Genomic DNA, 6,970 nt, shown 5'->3' with positions numbered 1-6,970 from the left:
AGTGAACATCGATAACAGTCGCCAACCTCACGGGGACATGAAAAAATGTCGATAGCGTGTATCTGTCCTCTTGCGTTCAGTGACCGCCTAACTGCTGTTACAATCATATTACATGCATTTAATTTGCGGAAGACCTCTATTCACTGAATTTTGAGAGACGTTTTGGAAATGGAAAATATTATCACCCAGATAGTGCCGGAACTGCGAAAGGAGAGGGTGCGACGAAAATAATGTTGGAGTGATGCGAAAACATTTTACGAAAGCGATAAATTCTTCCAATGTTTCGTCATCGGAGAAGAAGCAGAATTGTACTCATGCATAGCAAGGAGTGGAAATGTGAGATGAGCCAAGGCAACATGAAAAATAAATGCGCGAGTGAAGAGAGGGAAGAATCAAAGGATGCTTAATGTGTCTTGTTTTTTTTTAGGTACCATAGAATTCTGCACCACGAATCTCTTGAAGGTCAAGCTGTCAAGGCGGCTTTCTACTTCAAAGTGTAGAGGTTCTACGGTAAAAACGTGTACGTCGCGTGCGACCAAACATATTTAATGAGGAATGCTGGGTTTTATACAGCGCAACAATGCCTTTGTGCATTCTGCATTGATAGTGCGTGAGTGTTTGGCCCACAGTTCGATCATTGTGCTGGAAGTTGGAAAATCCTCCCGAATCGCCGAATTGAACCCGCCTGTGGCTTTGTCTCAATCGAATAGCCTTCATTGGCTTATTCTGCCCTTCTCGTGCTAGGTATGTGGTACAACCATGGTCACCCTTGCCGGAGGCAAGGCGAAGAAACGTGCCAAGGGAAAGGGCGCGTTTTCTCGGGCAATCGAGTTCCCAAGAAGGTCGGCGGGAAGAGGAGGGTGTGGCAGCCGTGTGTAAATTATCGCGTAAGCCAGTGGCGCGGAGGGGAAGGAGGGCGCTAGGCTTGACAGCTCGTTCGCTTGCTCATTCCTCTATGGAATCGGATGGAAAGGGCGCCTGTTCTTGGGCATGCAAATGGCACGGTGGATCCAGAGGGAAAAGGAGGGGAGGCTGTCCATCGCTCTTTGGTCGCACGTTTCGCTGGCCGCCCACGGTGGCCAACCTGTCGTGGACGATGTGGAGGACGAGAATCCATTGCGAATTCTCGCCCACAAGATATACACCGCGTGAGCAGACGAGCGTTTCGTCGAACGCTGGCGGCGTTGATGCCAGGAAACCAAGTAAAAAGTGGAGCTGTTCGCTCTCCATGCCTGCAGCAAAAGAACTCCGTGAAGTCGAGGGTAGGTGTCAAGTGAAAGGGCGCGTTCTCTCAGGCAAACGAGCCATGGGGACGGGCTGCAGTAAAAGGGGGGGGGGGGGGTAGGGTGTAGGGAGGCTGGCTGGAGAAGAGAGTGTCGTTCGCTTACTCATTCGTCCGTTCCTTCGCGCTGGTCGTTTACATCGGCTATTATAGTTGATGGTTTCTGCGTAATATTTTGTTGCTCAAATGCACACTGTTATTCCGGGTGCGGAATTTAGGGGTTGTGAAGAATATTCAATAGCAAACGACACTTAGCAGAAGTGGATTTCCAAGCGTGCTTCCAGGATAAAAAGAAATGAGGGGAAACCAAAGTATTTCGTCTAATGGGCTCTATTTTGAAGGTGTCCGCGTTGATGTATGGGAAAGTTTCCGAAATGATCTCGTTTCATCGTGTATTCAGGAACCTTTGGGACAGACGTCGTATCCCTGATGTCTTTAATATTACGGAAGACATTGAATGCATTGTGAAGCAGAACGGGGCGATGTACTGTGATTCTGTTTTGAAAGAACACATTACCAAGTGGGTTGAAAACACGTTGAAATACACCGAGTTTCACTTGTAAGCTGCACTACACCAGCGTACACATGTCCCGTAAATAGCAAGATTTGGCAATGATACCGGCCTGTGTGGCAGGAGAGAACTGCAGATGCTGCGTTCTGTGCGGCCTCGAACGAAATATTAAGACGGTACCCATGCACGTTCGGTTATTTCAAATTGTGACAATAATTTCGTGTATTTATACGTGTCAAAACCACGATCTGATTATCTTTATCATTAGACTCTGGATTAAGCTAGACCAGCGCATTGACGCGGGGAACATGCACCGCTGCGTCGAAGCACAAACGTAACCATCCATTGCGAACGTGGTTGTGTGCGCTACAAGAGTCTCGATGGTGCGATGCCTAATGGGCCACAGGGAAAGAGCGTATTGCTATACGTGCAAAGGGACGCCGCGAACATGCACGAAGACCACCCCGGCGTCGAAGTACAAATGGAATGGGCGTGAACGCGGTCACGGCACCTACATTTCGTCTACAGCTTAGCTGTACATCCACTTTCCTTCTAATGCTTTTGCCACTCTTCTTCCGCTTTTCACCTCGTGGTTCCGCTGCACCTTCCTCCTCCGCTTTTGTCCTCGCGCTCTCTTCGCTATTGCTGTCTTTAATCCACCATTGCGACACTCAACACTCGGACGGGCACGTAAGGGAGGCGCTTTAAAATGTGAAGATCCCTACGCACTGTGAGAATTGATGTTATGCTATGCATTTTGCAGGTATAACTAGCTATCCAACAACGTTTGGGATCCGTCAAAGGACGTCAACAAAGACCAATGTGTATGGGTCACGAAGCGATTGTGTGTGTAACTCGAGCGTGTGTTTGACAACATACGGAAACACAACAGTGATCAGAATAATGTGACGGCGATCGCATGATTCCGGGGAAGAAAGGTTATACAGCATGTTCCTTTACGACCTGTATGACACCGAAGACGGTGAGATGTGGCATGCAGGTCTTCGTAGCCTTATCTACACTACGTGAAAACACCTGGGGGAAGCACGCCAATCGCGATGCAGTGGGGCATTCCAACTAACACAACATGTCAAAGCATTAGATGACACGAGAGAAGAATGGGAGAAGCGGACACGCTCTCTCTCGTAACGCACGCGGAGGACAGCGGTAAGTCTGTGGGAGAACTGAAACTGGCGCGCACGCGCTCTCGTTCGCATTATGTGGCCTGACGTTCTCGCCAGTGGTCCCAAATAGCTAGTTGGACTTGGCAAGCAAGAAAACATGCGTGCGATTCTGTCTTCCTTGTGCTTTTGGTAACGGTAACGCAATGGCGAGCTCCGTTGGAGCAGCATCCCAGAGAACTTCTAGTCGCGGACACAGGATTAGTTGACTTAGGAAAGAAGGGCTACACGATAATATTTTGCCGCACTTGTCTATCCCGGTCGTGTTACTTTTCATCATCATCATCATGGTTACGCCCACTGCAGGGCAAAGGCCTCTCCCATACTTCTCCAACAAACCCGGTCATGTACTAATTGTGGCCATGCCGTCCCTGCAAACTTCTTAATCTCATCCGCCCACCTAACTTTCTGCCGCCCCCTGCTACGCTTCCCTTGGGCATGTCCTGCCCATGCCCATGTCTTTTTCTTGATTTCAACTAAGATGTCATTAACTCGCATTTGTTCCCTCATCCAATCTGCACTTTTCTTATCCCTTAACGTTACTCCTATCATTCTTCTTTCCATAGCTCGTTGCGTCGTCCTCAATTTGAGTAGAACCCTTTTCGTACTGTATATGCTTCTTTTGGCCTCCTAACTTCACTGAGCCCTATGATATCCCATTTACAGCCCTTTAATTCCTCCAATAGCACTGCTACACTCGCTTCACTAGATAAAGTTCTAGCGTAAGACGTTGCCAAGTTCATATTCCAATGGCGGCCTGTCCGGAGCCAGTGATTCTTAGCACCCTCCGCTGCGCTGCAGGTCTGACCGCCACCGTGGTGAGTTGCTGTGTAGCTGCTGGGGACTGAGGGCCGGTGTTTGATTGTTGTGTTCATATAGGAGGTTGTGGCCAAGTACTGCACCAGGGTGGCCAATCCTGCTCTGGTGAGGGAGTGCGTTACCGGTTTTGGCCACCGGGATCAGGCCACACTCCAGGCCTGTTTGTGCAATTTTATCAACACGCGGATTTTTTTTCTTTTTTTTTATCCAGTAGAAAATTGCCGGCACCGGGATTCGAACCACGGACCTCTTGCACGCGAGGCGGGTGTTCTACCTCTACGCCACCGCTGCACCTACGTTACTTTTCATAGAGCAAAACAAATGTGTTTCTTTAGTCCATTCGCCTGTTTTCCTCCTCGGTCGCTGGCGGTCAGTGGTGCGTGGATGGCCGTGCAGAGACCCCGTTGCGACACAAGAGTTCGACCCATTGAACATTTTTTCCTGACACCAGATAAAAAAGGAGCCCACCTATTACAACTTCCAACATAACTCGTATTCATCGACAAATCAAGCAATTGGTTCTGCCTCTCTTCTGCCTGACCTGGAATGGAATGTCGTCTAGAATACTTTTGGAACTGACCACTTTCCTATCACAATAAAATCGGAAGTCGGTATCAGCTGACTGGGAGAATTTTGGAAACTCGATTTATCTAGCATGAGATTTCACAAACAATCTTAGGGTAAATGATGCTGTAGAATATCCTATAGCTGTTGTGATTGATACAGCTGAACAGTTTATCCCACAAACGAATGGTGTTTCATTTAAAAGACATGTTCCCAGGTGGAACGGAGACTGGAGAGATGCGTAAAAGAGGCACAAAAAGCTTGGGGCGCACTGCGTAGATTGCCAAATGCAGAAAATGTTATCGCATTTAAACACACTAAAACGTAGGCGAAGTAAACACGACGTCAGGCAAAGTGATAAAGCTGGGTGGGGTTTCTCTCGGGTATAATTTCATGCACACAGAACGCGAAAGTATGGGTTGGCGTAAGAAATCAAAAAGGGCAGCAAACCCATGGTTGTCTCTGGCGAACGACTAAGGGAATCCCTTACAAGAACAGGCAGACTCTCTTGGGGAGCACTTCGTAGGTAAGTCAAGCTGAATAGATTACTTGAAATTCTTCCTGAAATACAAAGAAAAGGAAATGTAAGCCATTCGTACGTAAATGCCGGCAAAACGAACGATATACGCGTCCTTTCAGTATTACGCAGTTGAGAGCTGCCTGGACCAGATGCAAACAGCTCGGCTCCCCAACCTGACAGAGTCATGTTGGGGAGTCGAGCTCCCCAACATGACATGACTGAAAACGTGCACACTGATACACAACTGACACTACTCGCACTTTTCAACACTATTTGGGCTGCTAGATGCCTTCCAATCACATGGAAGGAAGCTATTGTTATTCCAGTTTTGAAGCAGGGTTAAGACGCTTATTGGCGGCTCGATAGCTCTCACAAGTTGCATTTGTAAGAGTGTTGAAAAAAAAGATTGATCGTCGTCTTCCATATTTCCTTGAATGCAACAAAATGCTAGATCATTATAAATTCGGTTTCCGAGAAGGGTGGTCTACAACTCACCACCTCGTGCGCATCAAAGTGAACATTCGACACGCGTTCGTTGATAAATAACTCTATATTATTTCTTCGATATGGAAAAAAGCGTGCGGCACAGAGTGGCATTAAAAAATACTGTGAGACCTGTCGCCAATAGACATTCGCGGGAGCATGCTGAACGTATTACAAAGCTTCTTGGCCGATCGTATACTTTTAGCGTCAAAATCGGCTGTGAGTTTTGCGTCTCTTCACGCAAGAAGCTGGTGTGCCCCAGGAAGGCGTGCTGAGCTGTACGCTTTTCACCGTGAATATGAACACGCTCCTAGCTTCACTACCATCAGCCATTTCTTTTATTCCGTCTATGTTGACGATGTACAAATAGGATTCAAATCCTGTAACCTCAGTGTGCGAGAGGCAGGTGCAGCATGGCTTGAATAAGTTGTCTAAGTGGGCAGATCGCGATCGACCTGCAGCGAGAGAGCCTTTCTGGTTTTGTATGCTGAGTCTCAGCGATGAAAGGGGAGTGTCACTCCTTGAACATCGTATGATGCCTCGAGCGAAGCTGTTTCCACCGTGGCAGTGGCAGCTCATAGGATGTGACACATCATTCGCTCAGATCACTAAGCACACCCCAGATGAACATATTAAGATGTATTTCCGTGAACTTCAGATAACATACTCGTGCCCCGAGTATTACACTGACGTATTGAGATCACATGCCAGCGTGTCTTATGCAGCAGTAGGTCCATCCTTCTCGGAGTCTAATGTTCTGAATCCGTAAATAAGTATCTTTACTGCTGAGGCCTATGCACCATTGTCAGCTGTAGAGCACATCAAGCAAATAAATATACAAAAGGCAATTATATTTACAGACTCGCTATTCTTGTCAAAGCTTTAATGTCTCTGCGAAGACAAAGCAATCCTGTAGTCAACGGTCTGTTCTCGTTTCTGCGCAAGATGTGTGCGTCTCACCAGCATGACCTTTTACGCTGGGTGGCCGGCCCTAGAGGCATTGCGGGTAATATGGTTGTCGACAAACTTGATACGTCCAGAAAAAAGGAACACCTTGAATTTTCTGTAGATCCTGCAGACTTGAAACTATCTTTATTTAAAAAGTTCTGACGTTTTTGGCAATCCGTCTGGAACAAGATACCTCAATTTATTCAAGCTGCGTTTAGATAATTGGTCGTCCACAGCAAACACGCGACGAATAGATGTCCTAGATGTTGGTTGAGAATAGGGCACACATTTGGGAGACTGGCGATGAACCTCCCATTTGCGATAGTTTTAGCGAGCGGCTGAACGTACTCCATGTTTTGCTGAAATGGCGGGAGGCCGACGCTGAGAGAATGAAGCACTTTCCTGCAGCTTATCAACACCATACTCCTCTCCATCCAACAATGTTTCTTGGTGTGGAACCGTCTTTCATTGCCAAAGCTGCTTTACCTTTCCAAATGAAGTTGTGCCGCATATATTTAGCCCAAGAGATTCGTAGCGCATCCTCCCAACAGAGGCGTCTGCTGCAGTAGCAGAGATAGCACATTATGGTGGAGTATGCGCCTCCAGGTGCTCGCGCCTTGACGAGGCAGGAGTGCTATTGACATTGACACTTTTCAGCATTT

Source organism: Dermacentor albipictus, chromosome 7 (assembly GCF_038994185.2).
Source record: "Dermacentor albipictus isolate Rhodes 1998 colony chromosome 7, USDA_Dalb.pri_finalv2, whole genome shotgun sequence".
NCBI lineage: Eukaryota > Metazoa > Arthropoda > Arachnida > Ixodida > Ixodidae > Dermacentor > Dermacentor albipictus.
The sequence above is the reverse complement of the archived record's forward strand: the minus strand, read 5'-3'. Positions refer to the sequence as shown.